Raw genomic sequence first — 20,269 nt, 5'->3', positions numbered from 1 at the left:
TCACAGCCCGAGGCCATCAAAATGGTGTAGAGTGGGATTGCAAATAAGATGGAACAAATTCTAAAAACAATTAAAACAATTCCTACAAGCTCTAAAAGCCAAAAACCTGTTCTTACAAACTAAGAAAACCCACCAACTTTCTCAGTCATACAAATAATATTTTATAACTGACTGAGTCACACCTCAGTGAAAGCTTAAACAAATAAATTTTCACAGAACATTAAAGCAATTAACTCCTTTAGTGACCCAGAACACTCTGTGATTGACCAGAAGACAGCCATCCTTGAACAAAGGAACTTCAGAAATAAACTCCAGTGTGGAAACTACTGAATTACAGTTTATCAAGAAGTTAAATTTTATGCATTTGGTTCTGAAGAGAAAGACAGTTTAGTACAGCCTGGAACAGGTCTCGGTGTTTTGATTTATGGGAATGGAGTTGAGAGATGACCTAACCTGGGGAGAAAACAGCAAAGACCTGATGAAGAGAGCACAGCAGAGGTTATATTTTCTGATAATCCTCCGGAAAAACAATCTCTCAAAGGACCCGTTGATGGCATTTTACCATTGTACTGTGGAGAGTGTATTAACTTATGGTCTGTGTGTGTGGTTTGGGAGCTGCATGGTCAAGGAAAACCCAATGCTGTCCAGGGTTGTAAAGACTGCGGAGAGAATAATTGGGTGCACTCTTCCCACCTTGGATCAAATCTATGCTTCCAGGTGCCATAAGAAAGCGGCAGAGATAGCGCAGGATAGTGCGCACCCCGGAAATGATCTCTTTCAGCTTCTACCTTCTGGAAGAAGGTACAGGGTTATAAAGACTAGCCACCTGAGAAACAGTTTCTATCCAAATGCGATTTTGGTTTTAAACGCAGTGTAAGGAGTCTCTATGGGAGTACACTATATTTAAAAATGGGGTACAGTGGTGCCTCGCAAGACGAAATTAATCCGTTCCGTGAGTCTCTTCGTGTAGCGGTTTTTTTGTCTTGCGAAGCAAGCCCATTGACAGTATAGCGGATTAGCGCTATTAGCGGTTTAGCGGCTTTTAGCGGCTTATCAGCTTAGCAGATCAGCTGATAAGCGGCTTAGCGGCTTAGAAAAAGGGGGGGGAGGGAAAAAATCCCGCAGGAACTCGCAAGACATTTTTGTCTTGCGAAGCAAGCCCATAGGGAAATTTGTTTTGCAAAGCGCCTCCAAAACGGAAAACCCTTTTGTCTAGCGGGTTTTCCGTCTTGCGAGGCGTTCGTCTTGCGGGGCACCACCATCAGAGTTTTTAGGGGGCTAACCAGGTTGGGATAGCTGGGATAGGATGCTTGTTGGTTTTTGAATATCTTATGTAGATTTTTTTCCAATTTCGTTGTTCTGTATGGGACAATGACAATAAAGATTATTGTATTGTATCGTATTATCGTACCTTAGCTAGAGCATTGCACTAGGAGAACTGGGTTCAACTCTCCACTCAGCAGTGAAGCTCACTGGGTGACCTCAGGCCAAGCATAGCTTCTCAGCCAAATATAATTCTCAGGATTGTTGTGAGGATAAAATGGGGAGCAGGAGAAGCATGTGCACTACGTTGAGCTCCTTGGAGCACAAGTGGGATATAAATGTAGTAATAAATAACTAAATGATTTTGTGTGCCAATACATTTGTGGATTTATTCAGCAATGCTGATTGTTTTTTCAGCAATTGGTGCAATTCTTATTCTGCATGCGCTTAAGTACTAAGTCACAGATTGTACTTTTTGTATTTCATTTTGTCGACTCCAACGTCTACATTTTCTCTTACAGATAGGTAGCCGTGTTGGTCTGCCATAGTCAAAACAAAATAAAAAAATTCCTTCCAGTAGCACCTTAAAGACCAACTAAGTTAGTTCTAGGCATGAGCTTTCGTGTGCATGCACACTTACTGGAAGGAATTTTTTTATTTTACATTTTCTCTGTAACACCCATGTGCATAATTATCCTTCATTATATTTATTATATATTTATATTTAATTTTATATATTTATTAAAGAAATTTATATACCATCCTTTGTCAAAAGGCCACTGGCAGGTTGGCAATATGGTAATGTAAGGACAACATAATGTACATAGTGCTATCCATAAAATATATAAATGCAATATAAAATATAAATTTAAAAAAACTGTCCAGGAGAGGAAACTTCATCATAAGCAGCAATGTCAACTCAGCCCTCTGTGAAATGCAATATAAGTTATGATCTATTCATCTCAGGTCAAACTATAAAATGTAATACATATTTAGCAACAGCAGCAATATGTACAGTAAGGGGGGGGGGATCTTCATGCATCTCCCAATGCATGAAATTATGTATAATCCTCACTCCCCCCCCCCCCGTTCCACACTTTTTGTGACACTTCAGTGATGTCTTCATGACATTTCTGGGTCACTTTCGGGTTCAGCATGATGCATGTATACATGGTTGCACACATAGTGAACGTGTGTAAACGGGGCTGCCTATACCACTTGCTATGGGACGCGAGTGGCGCTGTGGGTTAAACCACAGGGCCTAGGACTTGCCGATCAGAAGGTCGGCAGTTCGAATCCCCACAACGGGGTGAGCTCCTGTTGATCGGTCCCTGCTCCTGCCAACCTAGTAGTTCGAAAGCACGAAGTGCAAGTAGATAAATAGGTACCGCTCTGGCGGAAAGGTAAATGGCATTTCCGTGAGCAGCTCTGGTTCACCAGAAGTGGCTTAGTCATGCTGGCCACATGACCCGGAAGCTGTACCCGGAAGCTCCCTCGGCCAGTAAAGCGAGATGAGTGCCGCAACCCCAGAGTTGGTCACGACTGGACCTAATGGTCAGGGCTCCCTTTACCTTTACCTTATACCACTTGCTAGAAACTCCAGGAGGGAAGAGTATCTAGTTGCCCACTGTGAGAGCAGGATGCTGGTCTAGGTCGGCCACTGGCCTAGGACCCTCGTACCTACGGCACCGCCTCTCCTGGTATGCCCTACGGAGGACCTTAAAAAGCAATACAGTGGTACCTCGGGTTAAGTACTTAATTCGTTCCAGAGGTCCGTTCTTAACCTGAAACTGTTCTTAACCTGAAGCACCACTTTAGCTAATGGGGCCTCCTGCTGCTGCTGCCGCGCCACCGGAGCACAATTTCTGTTCTCATTCTGAAGCAAAGTTCTTAACCCGAGGTACTATTTCTGGGTTAGCGGAGTCTGTAACCTGAAGCGTATGTAACCTGAGGTATGTAACTTGAAGCGTATGTAACCTGAGGTAGCACTGTACTCTATTTTTTTAAAAAAATAAATATTAACAGGCCAATCAAATCACATTATTTCCAAATCACATTAGTTCCAAATTATACAGCCAGATTTTAAAATTTTGTTGGGGGTACCCATACATCAAGCTCCAAACGGGGGTCCAAGCATCACTTATATTGCTGCTTTAATTAAACAGTTCTATCCAGATAGTCTCTTTATTACTTTCTTCATCTTCTTGTTGTTATCATATATTACTTTCTTTGCGATCTCTGATAATCTTCACAAGCGGGTTGGAAACAGACATCCTCTGTGTGGGTTTTACACTCTCCAAAGATCATATCACTTAGGGACAGCCGCCATTCCACCCTTCCATGAAAATTTTATCTTCGGTCTGTCCTTTAATTTTCTCAGGCTTGCCAAGTATATCAGGAGGGCTCTGTCAGGTTAAGATCACATTCCAATCATCATTCACATTCCGATTATCAACTTGGAATCAACTTGATCCCCTCCCCCTCTTTCCTTTTTCCTTCTGTGATGGAACTCCTATTTGGGGTCTTCCTTGGCTTTTTTTCTGGCCCATGTAGGACCAGTCTGGATAGTTGGCCTTGGTGAAGATTTGACATTTTCATCCCCAAAAAGTTTTTGATTTGAGTTTCTACTGAAATGAGGCTGCATTTTAATGTTGTATTTTAATCTTGTTTTTAAGCTGTATTTTAATCAATTGTTTTATATCTGGTGTTAGCCGCCCTGAACCCGGTCTTGGCTGGGGAGGGCGGGGTATAAATGAAAATTATTATTATTATTATTATTATTATTATTATTATTATTATTATCATTATCCATCAAGCTTTTCTTATGCCCTTATACCAAGCATACACAGTTCAGCAGATCAGATGCTCAAAGCACATGCACAGAAGTTCTTTAATGTTGATTCCTTATTCTTCGTAACATTCTCATTGATTGCTGTGAAATTATATGAACAATAAAAAGCCAGCTGCTTTGTAGATACATGGGCAGGCATTATTCAATCTCAGACAGCTGCATACGCCAATAAACTCTTGCTCACTGCAATGAACTATATGATCAAACCACCTGATGGTGCAGCCTTTTGTTTGGTATCTCCTCTATTTGATCCATAAGATCTCCCTATTTAAATTTGCTTCTTGCAAAAGTTGGTTGGTGCGATGCAGTGTTGCAGGAAAGAGTAAACTCGCCCAGAAATATGATAATTCAACTGGTCTACAGAATCAATGTTCATGTGGCAATGTTATGAGCTAAGAGAGAATCCTCAGGGCTCACCCACATTGAAGTTTAATGTGGATTTGAAACCCCTTCTGTCTTTTATATTTTTGTGGCATCCACACAACATCTTCCTCAGAATGGCAGTCCATACTTTCCCCCTGCTAAATTTGGATATTCCTGATCCCTGCTTGACTGTGGACATACTGAAGTGAATTATGTGGGTGTCTTTTTAACTTGTGCCGTAACATTTTGTTGGGTGCCATCCATTGGCATCCCCCCCCCACTTCCATTTCACACAAAGGAAATGATGCAGCTACTTTACAAGTAGCTGTTGCTGAAGGCACATTTGCAGTATTTTAATTTTTTTAAATAGCTACTTTGTGCCAAAGGCCTCTAGCACAAAATAGCTGCATTAAAAATAAAATTAATCCTTGCAGGTATCGGAGGCCAGAAAGGGAAGGAAAAGAAATACCCATCTTTAATGGGAGTGACTATAAATCCTTTTTGTGCAAACATGGTATTTAAAATAACTTGTATTTATTCAAAATATATATTAAATCAAAGGTGTTCAGACACAGGTAAACAAATGCCCATGTGCATGTCTATAATATACCTCAGGTTTTAGGAACTTATGGTGGATAGGAAAGTGTCAGGGGCTCAGGAGCAGAGGCACAGGGGAGAGAGGAAATGGAGAGCGAAGGGGAAGAATCTGAGGGCAGCGTAGGGGAGTATGACAGTGGCGCGAGAGATTCCATGAGCTTCTCCAGCGAATCAGAAGATTCCCAGAGGGGGGCGCCAAGGGCCACGGCAAGGGGGGTCCCAGGGGGGATGCACCAGAAGCAAGGGGCCAGCGGGGACTCCCAAAGCAGCAGCGGGAGATCAGGACCAGTTCCCCCACCAGAGCGTAGTGGGGGGGAAGAGTCCCATGTATCTGGGCCAGCATCTCCTCCAGCAGGGAGAGAAGATGAGTCAGGGCTGACCACGCCTCTATCGGAGAGTGAGGGAACGGAGGGGAAGTCAGGTCCAGCTAGCACTCCCGAAGGGGGAAGCAGTGACAGGAGCAGTGTAAAGGTCAGGAGAAAGGTTGCCGGCTGGGCGCGCGCGCCAAGTTCAAATGTACAGGCGCGCGGGACGGCAGAAAACCCGGATTGGGAACCAGGTCCCAAAGCCCGCCGGAGGCTGGGGGAGGACTCAGGGGACTCAGCGTCAGAAGAGTCTAGAAAGGGCAAGACCCCAGCGGACAGGCGGACCCAGAGGAGGAAAGAGCAAAGGAAGAGGTGGAGCAAGGCTAGAGTCTTAAACTGGTGTCTGGGGGGAGGAGATTCAGACGGAGCTTCAGCGGTCTAGAGTTGAGACGTAGAGCTGCGCGCCACGGCTTTGAAATCGAAACTGAACTTCAATAAAGACTTTTGTATATAACAACGAACTGGCGTTGGTCCTTTGTGAGCTGGGACCTCGGGCAGCTCTGACAGAAAGGATTAAGTGAGTGGAGAACAACCCACAGCATGAATATGTTCCATCACATACCATCCACCCAAGTGGATAGGAAACACTGAGATTTTGGAGGCATAGAACTGAAAGCACTTCTGCGTTGTTGAAGATGCACAAATGCACACATAGAAACTGGGGGAATGTTCAGGGAGGCAGGAGAGGCTATATTGTTTATTAATATCCTTCCTAACTTGCGCTAGCAAGTTCTTTTACTTAGCAGAGTTTTACATTCCCCTTTTAAATGCACAGTGGGTAGCTGGTTGCAGGCTTGTGTCAGCCTCTCACTATTAAGTTCCTGGTAAGATCCCTTATAGGGACCCGGGTGGCACTGTAGGTTAAACCACAGAGTCTAGGACTTGCCGATCAGAAGGTTGGCAGTTCGAATCCCCACGACGGAGTGAGCTCCCATTGCTCGGTCTCAGCTCCTGCCAACCTAGCAGTTCGAAAGCACGTCAAAGTGCAAGTAGATAAATAGGTACCGCTCTGGCGGGAAGGTAAATGGCGTTTCCGTGTGCTGCTCTGGTTCGCTAGAAGCGGCTTAGTCATGCTGGTCACATGACCCGGAAGCTGTACGCCAGCTCCCTCGGCCAATAAAGCGAGATGAGCGCGCAACCCCAGAGTCGGTCACGACTGGACCTAATGGTCAGGGGTCCCTTTACCTTTACCTTTTAAGATCCCTTATATCCCTCTTAAAAGAATAAACACACGGCAATCTTATTTAAAGTCAATAAAAGACCTTTATTGGATCCCTTAAGGCAGACTTAGTTATAAGTAGTATATGCATGTGAATCTACCCCATATGGGGAAATAATCCCAGGGACTGCAAGCTACCAGTCACTGCAGTTCACATGACGAAAGAAAGATGGGAGAGAGTGCTGTATGCCCTGTCCTTTTCTTACCTGGACAGGTAAGGTCACACCCACCTCTAGTCACATGCAAAGGAAGTATGTCCCAGCCAGGAGGACCAAACATTCCCTCGCATGTCCACTCCAGGAAAACAAGGAATGTTGTACTTGACTGCTACTTACGTATCGCATTCCACAGAAACAGTGACCCAGGTACGCATGAACACACTAGTGTGGATGCAGCCTCAGAAAACAGATGGACTTTTCCAGAAAATTAGCAAATACGGAGCCCATTCAAACCAATGTTTCTTTGGGCCACAGGTTCTAGCACTAATCCTAAACCAGGATTACCTAGAAACAAATTAGGCTCATTTCAGTATAATTTTCTTCCGGGTAACTATGCTGAAGATTGCAATCTCTGATAGTATTGCTTTCAGCTACTCTGTCTTATGTACATGAGGTGGTTATTCCTTCCAAATTCTTGCCCTTCTGCTTCTTTGTTTCCTGTCCTCCCAATACTTCCTGAATTACTCATCTTGATAGTATTGGACTCACCTTGAAACTTCCTCTTACACCTTTCCAGAGGAATTGCAGGATAGAATTCCTCAGATAACAATATATTTAAGAGCAGCTTGATCTGCAAAAACCAGCAGGTGACATTTATTCACAGCACAGGTATCTTCTAGGTATGCTCTGAGCTCCTGCTAAAGTGCTGGACTCGGAGGCAGTAAATTTTGGCAACTCTACTAACCATCTCAATAAAGCTTCCAGATAATGCCATCTAAGCCTACTTTATAATTAAAGGAATTACAGCAAGTCTCATATTATAAACCTCCTCTCAGATGATATCACATTCCTGCTGATGAATTGCAAGGAGGCAATCCCTAATGAAACTGCTAAAGGAATATGCAGAAGTGGTTGGCCCAAACATCAGCCATGATAAATCAGAACAGAAGTATCTGCATCATTCTGGTATGCCCCACAGAGAACCTTAAGGTCCATGAATAATCATAGTTTAGAGGTCCCAGGCCCTAAGGAAGTTAGATTATCCTCCACCAGGGCCAGGGCCTTCTCAGTGATGGCTCCGACCTGGTGGAATGCTCTGTCCCATGAGACCAGGGCCCTTCAGGATTTAACTTCCTTCCGCAGGGCCTGTAAGACAGAACTATTCCGCCTGGCTTTCAATTTGAACCTAGCCTGATCTTTTATTCCCCTTCTTTCCCTCCCCCTTCCCCTTTTTATGAAGATTACCCACTCTGGGATCCCACAGCTAATTCTCCCGTGGTCTCCTCGCTGGCCCAAATAGGACTAATTTAGCCAGCTAGCCCTAGTGATCATCAATGTTTATTGGATGGATTTCCCCCCTATATTGATTTTTTATTTTATTGTTATTCACGTTTTTATACTGTATTTTATGTTGGTTTTTTGTAGCATCAATTAAGTGTTTTAAATTTGTTGTTGGCTTCCCTGAGCCTGGTTTTCTGAACCAGGAAGGGCGGAGTATAAATAAAAAATTATTATTATTATTATTATTATTATTCTCTGAATATATAAAAAATACTTCCAGGTTTGCCGTGTTTGCATCCTGAAAGATACACAACCATAGGTGTGCTTATCTAGAGGTACCACCTTAGTTATTTATTGCCACCCCACCACCACACTTACCTGGCCTGGGGAGTTCGGATTGCATGTTCTACTGGTCAAAATGGAAGCCTCAGCCATCGTCCTCTCCCACTGGAAACAATCCAGGACTACTCCAAGAAAACTCATGTGGCAAAAAGGAGCATTAGGCCCTAGTGGGCTGCCCCTTTACCCACTTGTGATTGGCCAAGCGGATAGCCAGTCAATCGGTATTAAAAAAAATAAAATTTCTTCCCGCCTCACTTCTCATGTCTATCTGTGACTGCCCAGTCTTGTCCTGTGGCCCCTGTTTATGTGATTTTCACCTGTGGCCCCCATGGAATATCCTGGGGGGGCCCCCAGGGGGCCATACCCCCCCCCCGGTTGGGAAACACTGATCGATCTCAGCTGATCTGCAGTCTGCCCTTTGGTGCAATGGCTACTAAACTATTTTGGTTGAAATTAGGGAGGCCAGCTTAAAACCACTTTATTGTTAACATCTTAAGGTAAAGGGACCCCTGACCATTCGGTCCAGTAGTGGCCGACTCTGGGGTTGTGATGCTCATCTCGCTTTACTGGCCGAGGGAGCCGGCGTACAGCTTCCGGGTCATGTGGCCAGCATGACTAAGTCGCTTCTGGTGAACCAGAGCAGCGCACATAAACGCCGTTTACCTTCCTGCCAGAATGGTACCTATTTATCTACTTGAACTGTGTGCTTTTAAATTGTTAGGTTGGCAGGAGCAGGGACCGAGCAATGGGAGCTCACCCCGCTGCGGGGATTCGAACCGCCAAGCTTCTGATCGGCAAGCCCTAGGGTCTGTGGTTTAACCCACAGCGCCACCCGCGTCCCTTTGTTAGCATCTTAACACCTCTCAAACTCAAAAATATTTAGAAGATTCCTTCTCTTCTGTGCTGATGAGGCTGTGAAACAACCAGTTACCAGTAATTCATTGCATGTGGCAGTTCGTTCAGAAAGATCTTACCACCTCTTTATTGCTGGCAGCTTACATGGAGATTACACAACACCGAACAATCTAGTATTAAGGAGTAATATCAATGACTCTTCAGTATGGAATTTTGCATTGATGGGAAAGCTTTTGCATCATATCTGGTTGTCTTACTAAACCAGACTCTTTAAATTTATAAATGAGAAGCAATCTTACCACTAGAACTTCTCTGTAATTCTAGATCCCAGAACAATTATGCAAGAGCTTTTCCTTCTGGACATGTTGCTAAATTAACTTTATTTTCCTATCCTTTATAAATTTAAATCCTCTACAGTGAAGTTTAACTTGCGCAGGATGGCCTGAATAAGTTCAGCGCTAATTTTCTTTTGCTTGGCACTTAGTTAAATACAACCCACACTTATTTAAATCTTCAGTTTTTAAAAAGCAATCTATAGTTACCAAGTCTGGATTGTGTAGCATCCACAGTCTTTAAATCTGACAAAAAATGATAGGAATTAAAATTAATAGCAGTTGACCATTAAATATTCTCTCCCCAATGTTGTAACATGCCCAAACATTATTTACATCCCAGATCTAAAAAATAGATGATTTTAAAAGATAAGGGAGGAAACTGCAAATTTATTTTCTACCTGTCCAGCAGGTGTCAGTGTGTGATATTTTTTAAAGTGTATATTCACAGCCATAAACCCACAAGAAACATTGATGAAAATGTCCTGAAATAATGAATTCTGAAGGAATGTCTAATCCCATTTTGTTTTGGTGGCCAGAAGTGTAACCCTAAAGGAGAGGTTGTTGGTCTCCACCTGCCATCAAGCCCAGCCAACATGGTCAATGGTCATGGAAGATGGAAATTGTAGTCTAGAAACATCTGGAGATTGCCCATTCTTGTCCTAAACATTACTCAGAAGTAGCAATGTCAATTTTGCTACTGTTTCTAATTTTTAAGATCTTGAATTCCATTCTCCACATTTAGGCAGCAATTCAATTTTTTTAAAAAAAATCTGAACGAAAGGCTTCACCATTTTAGTGCAAATTTCTCCAAACACATTTTTGCAACCAGTTTCTTCTTATATAAGGTATTTGTGCATGTTATCTTCACTAATGTATGCATTTTACGCACACCAAATAAATATATATGTTAAAACATTGGTTGGGGAATTGCATTGCAACATTTGGATAAGCATTAATTTTAAATAATCGCTGTGTTTTTAGTTCTCATATTGTTTCAGCAAGTGTGGATTTTATATAGTGCCTTTATTATAAACTGGATTGAATCTCTACCCTTTGTAGGTATAGGATTGTAGCTTTCAGTCGCTTTCTCTCAAAGGCAAATAGGACAAAGCAGCCAACTGCACACACATTTATACTTCACAGTTAGTGAAAAGCCTCCCAAACTCTGGTGATCTAAAATTAAAAAAAGCTACCATGAACCTGCCAGAGGCATGCAATTTTGGTCATGCTGTATCAAGACGCAGCTGTGAAGAGACACAGAGGCATTGCTGGGGTCAGATTCATCTACGGGAATTACAGCCGTACCTTGGAAGTCGAACAGAATCCGTTCTGGAAGTCCATTCGACTTCCAGAATGTTCGACTTCCAAAGCGTGGCTTCTGATTGGCTAAAGGAAGCTCCTGCAGCCAATCGGAAACCACAGAAGCCCTGTCAGACATTCGGCTTCTAAAATAATGTTTGAAAACCAAAACACTCACTTCCGGTTTTTTATCGTTTGGGAGCCAGAACGTTCGACTCCCAAGGCATTCGGGAGCCAAGGTACGACTATACTCCCAATGCCACATATTCCAATAGCAAAGGGGCAGAGTTCAATGAGGTTCAGTAGGAGCTGCTGAAAGCTAAACATATTCCTGTCTGCATAGCTTTGACCCAGCCATTCTTTTGGTCATAAGAGTGTGAAAAGGAACAAGAAGCCAGCAGCTATCTTTGTTGAAATATATTTTTATGAGTTTGTGGTTGCCAGACTCTCCTTAAATTCCTGGGTCCAGTAGATGTTAGAATCTAATCAGGGCTCAGGGTCTGGATGCCAGACTCATAATCCCAAAACCCAGCCTCCCATGCTCAGAAAATGGCCAGGGTTGATAGGCCATTAGGAAAATGAAAGGAAGGTAATTAACCATTTGTTGTTGTTTAGTCATTTAGTCATGTCCGACTCTTCGTGACCCCATGGACCAGAGCACGCCAGGCACTGCTGTCTTCCACTGCCTCCCGCAGTTTGGTCAAACTCATGTTGGTAGCTTCGACAACACTGTCCAACCATATTGTCCTCTGTCGTCCCCTTCTCCTTGTGCCCTCCATCTTTCCCCACATCAGGGTCTTTCCCAGGGAGTCTTCTCATGAGGTGGCCAAAGTATTGGAGCCTCAGCTTCAGGATCTGTCCTTCCAGTGAGCACTCAGGGCTGATTTCCTTAAGAATGGATAGGTTTGATCTTTTTGCAGTCCATGGGACTCTCAAGAGTCTCCTCCAGCACCATAATTCAAAAGCATCCATTCTTCGGCGATCAGCCTTCTTTATGGTCCAGATCTCACTTCCATACATCACAACTGGGAAAACCATAGTTTTAACTATACGGACCTTTGTTGGAAAGGTGATGTCTCTGCTTTTTAAGATGCTGCCAAGGAAAGCCAAAAAGAGAGTTTGAAGTAGAGTTTTAGAGTTGGCCTAGGGGTGAAGAGATGACAGGCTGTAAAAGGTGGAGAGGAAGAGCACAATGTTTGCTTTTCTGCTGGAATCCAGGGCTGCAGCTATGGGAGAAATAATACCTTTTTTGGGTGTTGATGCTGTGAACCCTTCATCATCATAGCTAAGGTTGTATATATGTGTAAATAAACTATATATCCTAAAGACTCCACATTCCCTGCTGTGCTTCATTCCCAAAAGGAAACATGAACACTGCGTGAATGCCAGAAACTCCCCCAGGAATCTCACAATGCTCAGAAATTGGGATTGTGCAACTATATGTTAAGCAAACTCTACATTACTCAGGCAACATTGTAGATTTCTCCCTTTTATGAACACAAAATATCAAACTTAAGAGGTAGAAGTGCAATTTTAAATGATAATTAAGTAGAAGTGCAATTTTAGAGGATGGTTTAACATGGATGAGTAACAGTAAAATCAGAATCAATGAAGTCACTGAAAATATTAAACACCACCCAACTTGTGATATTTCATACTGTTCTATCTTGGAAGAAGAGCAAATGTTCCCATTAAAACTAGGGCTACAATGTTTCATTAGTTATTAATCAGGTAGCTGATTAAGAAAAAACTACAAATTTATTTCCTACGGAAAGCAATGGCTCTTTTATGATTTTTGCTCTCAGGCAGGCAGATGTGTCTACCATTTTAAAGCAAAATGAGGCTTTTGATTTCATAACTATTGCTTTTACTTGTATGAAATGTAATCAACCAACAAAATACAACTTCAAAGTCCCTTACAGTACTTCCAAGTAGACATGGTTAGGCTTTCAGCCTGATGGTTTAGTCCTATACATATCTACTCAGAAGTACACCTTATTGAGTTCAGTGGAGCTTACTCCCAGGTACATGTGCATAGGATTACACTTACCTGGGAGTAAGCCCCATTTAACTCAGTGGTACTTATTTCTGCACAGACATGCACACAATTGCACAGTACAGTTTCTTTGATCAAGTGACACCTCTGGAGAAACCATATAGTTTCTTTATGAGTAAGATCTGTCTCTGGTTTTTAGTAATAATATTAGGGGAACTCTGCTTATGTATTTGGCATTGTAAGAAGCACAAGCTAGAAAACACACACACAAAATAATGGAAATCAAGCCTTCATTGTTGATGACTGGATTAATAAAACTTTTTCCCCCTGGCAGGACTGCCATGCCTTGGATGTCTGTTAATGGGAAAAAATCCAGCCGAAATTTCTGCCTGTCAAGAGCCTTGTTAGAAAAACAAAATTGGCAACCCTACTGCATTACAGCAAATGTCATCAAATGTGATGTTTCAGCTGGGGAGCTAAATATGCATTTTAAAAAGAGAGAGCCTGAGATGGATAAATATTTGCCAGAATGAAAATCACATTGCCACATTCCTTGCAATTCATTGTTCCCATTTAAGTTCATGATCACAAGCCTCATGTAATTATTCTCACAAAAGAAATACAGGGCAAATAACTGTATCCGGGCTGCATTTCCTTTGGTTTATATTAGCAAATTGATTGCCTGTGTGCATGACTAATTTTGATTAAAATTGCTTCATCTGAATACCAAATCGGAGGCCTTCACTTTCATTAATCTGTGCATTTAGATAGCACTATTGGGTTGATATATTTTTATTTAGAATTCTAAGAAAGCATGTGAATATCATTCTAGCAAATTTTAATACTGGATAAAAAAGGCAACAGAAATATGAAGTAATCCATTGCAGTTTTGTTTGAGGTGCCAGCTGACCAGAAGCCTGCTCCCGTGTTATGATCTAAGTAAGATTATAAATTGATTAAAAAACAACAACCTAATAGCAGGTTTTAAAAAAAACCAACACAGCTGAATGTTTTCAGACTATAATAAAATGGGGGAGATTTGGCTACATTTCTCCCCTGCTGTGTTTAGGCATATGTTCTATCATAAAACAAGACAACAATATGCACTAAAATTAATTGTAGCTTTAAAAGGTAACGGAGGAGTTACACTTTCCTCAATATTGTACTGTTATGATCTATTTCTTGTGTGCATGTGTTGAATGTTGGGGCAGAGGCCTCAAACATTTTCCTCTGTGAATATGTGCAGGCCAAGGCGGAGTCATTTCTTGGAATTGGATACCGTGTAGGAACATCATGTGCACCTCCCAAGAGTGAGACGCAAGTAATTTATTATGTTGTCTCTTATTTCTGACATTTAGACTTTGTTTCATCAGTTTAGGCTTACGTAGCCAAAATGACAGCACCCACACACAAGAGGGAGATATCAGTAGGTGTGGAGGGGGGACTCAAGTTTTGCAGAAGTAAAAAAAAACACCTTTCAGGGTTTTCTCCCCCGCAATTAGAACTAAGCATGCTAAGTGCCTATGGAATTCAGATGGCCTGTTTGGGGGGTGTGGAATGGAAAACCAGATAGGAGGGGCAATCATAGAATCACAGAATCATAGAGTTGGAAGAGACCACAAGGGCCATCGAGTCCAACCCCCTGCCAAGCAGGAAACACCATCAGAGCACTCCTGACATATGGTTGTCAAGCCTCTGCTTAAAGACCTCCAAAGAAGGAGACTCCACCACACTCCTTGGCAGCAAATTCCACTGTCGAACAGCTCTTACTGTCAGGAAGTTCTTCCTAATGTTCAGGTGGAATCTTCTTTCTTGTAGTTTGGATCCATTGCTCCTTGTCCACTTCTCTGGAGCAGCAGAAAAAACCTTTCTCCCTCCTCTATGTGACATCCTTTTATATATTTGAACATGGCTATCATATCACCCCTTAACCTCCTCTTCTCCAGGCTAAACATGCCCAGCTCCCTTAGCCGTTCCTCATAAGGCATCGTTTCCAGGCCTTTGACCATTTTGGTTGCCCTCCTCTGGACACGTTCCAGTTTGTCAGTGTCCTTCTTGAACTGTGGTGCCCAGAACTGGACACAGTACTCCAGGTGAGGTCTGACCAGAGCAGAATACAGTGGCACTATTACTTCCCTTGATCTAGATGCTATACTCCTATTGATGCAGCCCAGAATTGCATTGGCTTTTTTAGCTGCCGTGTCACATTGTTGGCTCATGTCAAGTTTGTGGTCAACCAAGACTCCTAGATCCTTTTCACATGTACTGCTCTCAAGCCAGGTGTCACCCATCTTGTATTTGTGCCTCTCATTTTTTTTGCCCAAGTGCAAAAATGTAATGAAGTAACAGGAATCCTGAACAGAAGCATACCACACTGCAATATATTAGTGTTGCCATATTTCAAAAAGTAAAATTATTGAGCTTTTTTGGGGGGAAACCTCCTCCCATAACAGCTTTCACAGCTGCTTCCGCTGCTATTCCCATCACATTCCCATACATCCACGTTTTCCCCAGACATTTTGCCGATTTGCCAAAATTCCCCCCGATGCCATTTTTACACGAAAAACCAGGTCATGTCAGGAATTTTCCTGACATATGACAAGCCACACACTGTACAGTTATAGTAGAACCCACTTGTAATTACCGTGGTACCTCAGGTTACAGACGCTTCAGGTTACAGACGCTTCAGGTTACAGACTCCGTTAACCCAGAAATAGTACCTCGGGTTAAGAACTTTGCTTCAGGATGAGAACAGAAATCACGCGGCAGCGGCCCCATTAGCTAAAGTGGTACCTCAGGTTAAGAACTGTTTCAGGTTAAGAACGGACCTCCACTGTACTTACTTGCAAATTCCACTGTGCTATATCTTTGTATCTATTTTTAAAGTCTGATCATTTGTAATTGTAATACTAAAATAAGATATGCTATTACTTGCTAAAATCTAAATTATTCACATTATACTTATTGTTCATGTGTAAATTAGATACAATAAGAGTGGGTTGATAAGCAAACTGAAGTTTGCTGCCAAATTCGGCAGCAAATTAGCTGAGTTTAGTAGAGATTGAGAGTGAATATACCAGTTGCGTCCCAGTGAATGTACTAGCAGTAAGGTTATTATAAATTCAATTTCTTATCGCTTTATCTTGGCCAGGGCAATCCAAAGCGACCTGCCAACCAACAAATAAACTAACAGACAGACAACCCCCTCCCAATACAGACATTAAAACCAAGAGCAAAAAGAAACACAGCAAGCCCACAACTTGCAAGTCCATTTAACTTGGGTGCACTCAGCTTCATGCACTTGGCAAATAATAAAATAAAAAGAAAGGGGGCAAAAAGCAGGAAAAGGACTTTGGCCATTGAATCCAATGTGTTTTGATTATATGCGATTTTGGCTTTAGGTGTGATTCCTATAACATAACCCCCATGTAAATTGCGGGACTGAGACATTCTCTTTTTACAGAAGCTTGATGGAATTAATGACCTTTTAGACCTTACAACTGATTTGTCCAGTTGCACAGTCATTGAGGGGGATGGAATTACAGTGGTACCTCAAGTTACATACGCTTCAGGTTACATATGCTTCAGGTTACATACTCCGCTAAACCAGAAATAGTGCTTCAGGTTAAGAACTTTGCTTCAGGTTGAGAACAGCAATCGGGCTCTGGCGGCGTGGCAGCAGCAGGAGGCCCCATTAGCTAAAGTGGTGCTTCAGGTTAAGAACAGTTTCAGGTTAAGAACAGACCTCTGGAACGAATTAAGTACTTAACCTGAGGTACCACTGGACTCCAGGATTCCTTTTCCTTGCAAGGCCCCATGGGGCAGGCTGCTAACCTGCAGCAGTTCAACTGACTGCAGTAGTTTCATTATTAGAGTTGTGGTTACTTAACAATTAATCACCTAACAAATATTCACAAGTATGGTTGAACACTGAACAACAGCTGTCATTTTCATCTTAAGTTAAATCTTTTTCAAACTTATGTAAAAAAACCCCCCAAACTTCCCTGATCTTTCAATGCACTTACAGCACAAGACTTTACTCGGCCTTATTGAGTAGATACATATAGACTGACTCAACAAGCATATTGAGGGATCAGAGTTTTTCTGTACTATTTAAATTAATATATGTATTGAGGGAGTTCATTGGGACTCGCTGTATGCACTTGAACAGGACTGCAGCCTTCATTGGAATGAAGTCTCATTTAGATTTAGTTGCAGCTAAGGTTGCAATCCTAAAATGAATTATCTTGCAGTTAGTTAGAAGTCTAGAGGTGGATTTAGTGGAGCGCTACTGATTCAGTGTCACTGGGCAAGGAGCCTCAGGGCCGCTAAAGGGGTCCTGCAACTATGATGTAGAATGGAAAGCAAGAGGCAGTGTGTGTGGACAAAATTTTGGCATTGCACAAGGTGCCACTGAAATTTGAGGCTCCAAGATCCGCAACTGCTAAGTCCCACAACAAAAAATTATTTCTGAGTAACCATGCAATGGGTTGGGCTGAATACCCAGCTACCATACTGCATTCAAAAGGGGCTTTACTCCCAGGTCAGTCGGGTTAGACTGGAAGTTGTTACATGGAAGGTGTCATGGGCTTTGAAGACACTCGAACTCAGGACGCAAGGGAGAAACGTGCCAAGAGGAAGGCACGCAAATCCACACTGTGATCAACTCCCGCCCGGAAACCAATGTCCCCACTGTGGAAGGATGTGTGGATCCAGAATTGGCCTCCACAGTCACTTACAGACTCATTGTTAAAACCGTGTTTATGGAAGACAATCTTACTCAGCTACGAGTGATCGCCAAAGAAGAGGAGGAATAAACGGAATGTAGAAATGCTTACTTCTGATTAAACATGCACAAGGTCAGGCTGCTGAAAGGGTGGCAAGTAAGTTTTAATTATTATTTTGTTTGTATCCCTGTTTCAAGAGAGAAGCAAGTGCATTTCCAGACTGCAGTGCAGAGACCACTAACTTGAAACCTACCTTGTTTTTGCCTCTTTATTTATTTGGGTTTTAACCCTTTATTGTTGTATTATTTTGCTGTTAGCCTCCCTGAGCCTGGCTTCAGCTTGGGGGGCGGGCGGGATATAAATAAAAATTATTATTATTATTATTATTATTATTATTATTATTATTATTATTATTATTATAAACTGCCCAGAGAGCTTAAGACAATTGGATAGTTTAGAAGTGTAACTGCTGGTGAATAGGCCAACTTATGTGTTTCCATCTTATCTATTGGGTGGGTAAGATAAATATGCAATTGTGAGGACCTTCCCTAAGAAAGAATGCTGTGTCTTCCTAGGGAAGAGTCGGAATCTTCAGTTTGTTTCGTTATGGTAAAATCTGGGTGCGAGGCTGCTCTGCCACCCAGCTTGTCGGACTAAGTCCGCGGGTCCCTGCGGAGGAAAATGAGCTCAGCCGGAGACAGGAGCAAGCTGCAGAAGATCCAAGTTTATTGCGCAACAGGTTCAAGGTGAGATTGAACAGCGAGAAAGGGGTGACATGAACTTTTGAAACTTCCCTCCATGTCCTAGAATACAGTGCAAAATACATCCCAGTTACATCATGAATACATTAAGAAGAGGTTGGGTTACACAGATTACATCATGAATACATTAAGAAGAGGTTGGGTTACACAGATTACATCATGAATACATTAAGAAGAGATTGGGTTACACAGATTACATCATGAATACATTAAGAAGAGGTTGGGTTACACAGATTACATCATGAATACATTAAGAAGAGGTTGGGTTACACAGGATTAACATATGGAGGAGGGAGGGGGAATATGCAGAGCTGGAGATATGCGCAGATAAGCACATCCTGAGTACCGGTGATGAGAAGACAATGGTCCATGTACTGGCATTGCCCGGAGGAAAGGCTTGGCAGAGTGATTTGACAGGATTAGGGTCTTGACACCTTGCTTGAGGGATTATGGAGGACAGGGGAGGTGTCATGGAGTCCTAGAGAAATTGAGCAAATTGGCACGTTGAGTTTCTATGAATTTTATAGATTTTAGTCCCTTTTGACATTGACAATTGGAAATAAATGGATATATTGTAGCTAAGAAGAAGGTGAAGAAGACATGCCCCCCCCTTCCCTATCAGTTTTTATGCGTTTTTATTATTATTTAGGCCTCACATAACTTTATTCAGTTACAGATAGGTAGCCGTGTTGGTCTGCCATAGTCAAAACAAAATAAAAAAAATCCTTCCAGTAGCACCTTAAAGACCAACTAAGTTAGTTCTTGGTATGAGCTTTCGTGTGCATGCACACTTCTTCAGATACACTGAAACAGAAGTCACCAGACCTTTCTACATAGTGAGAAGGTGGGGAGGGGTATTACTCAGAAGGGTGGTGGGAATGGGTGATTGGCAGATAGCTGTGATGAGCCTGTTGATGACTCTTAAGGACTGCAATAGGTCTTACAGGAAAAAGCAAGGGGTGAGAAGGTGAAAAATGGCTTTGTCATGTATAATGAGATAAGAATCCAATGTCTTTGTTCAGACCAGGTCTCTCCATGGTTTTAAGTTTGGTAATAAGTTGCAATTCAGCAGCTTCTCTTTCCAGTCTATTTCTGAAATTCCTTTGTAATAGAACAGCTACTTTGAGATCTTGTATAGAATGTCCTGGGAGATTGAAGTGTTCTCCTACTGGTTTCTCTGTCTTGTGATTCCTGATGTTCAACTTTATTCAGTTGCAGTTATAGATAGGTAGCCGTGTTGGTCTGCCATAGTCAAAACAAAATAAAAAAATTCCTTCCAGTAGCACCTTAAAGACCAACTAAGTTAGTTCTTGGTATGAGCTTTCGTGTGCATGGTATCTGAAGAAGTGTGCATGCACACGAAAGCTCATACCTAGAACTAACTTAGTTGGTCTTTAAGGTGCTACTGGAAGGATTTTTTTATTTTGTTTATTCAGTCGGGCACGGATTCCTTCCCTTTCTAACGTTTTGCCTTTTAAGCTCTGTTTAGGAGAGGATCCGTTCCTCGCATTTTTATTTTGCTCGTTTCTTCCGCCAACTCGTCGGGGCCTCGGACTGGCGGCCCTTACTCCGCCCTAGACTCTTCACCAGGCCAAACTTTGCTTTTCGCCCCACCACAGACAGGTGAGGGCCACTCCCGCCGAACCTGTGCGCGGCCCTTGGCGGCCTCTGCGCGCCTTCGCCTCCGGCCGGTGAGCGCGGCCCTCCTGCGGCCCAGGCCGGGCCCTGCGGCGGGCGGCCTCCCTCCCTTCTGGCGGATCCTTTCCCCTCAGAACGAGCCGCTCGGCGCTGGCTCGGGCCTCCCCTCTTCCCGCCTTTCCTAGGCCGCGCTGCCTTTCGCCTTTCGGGAGGAAGGGG

Source organism: Podarcis erhardii (genome assembly GCF_964252035.2).
Source record: "Podarcis erhardii genome assembly, chromosome: 10".
Taxonomy (NCBI): Eukaryota; Metazoa; Chordata; class Lepidosauria; order Squamata; family Lacertidae; genus Podarcis; species Podarcis erhardii.
Note: the sequence above shows the minus strand (reverse complement) of the source record.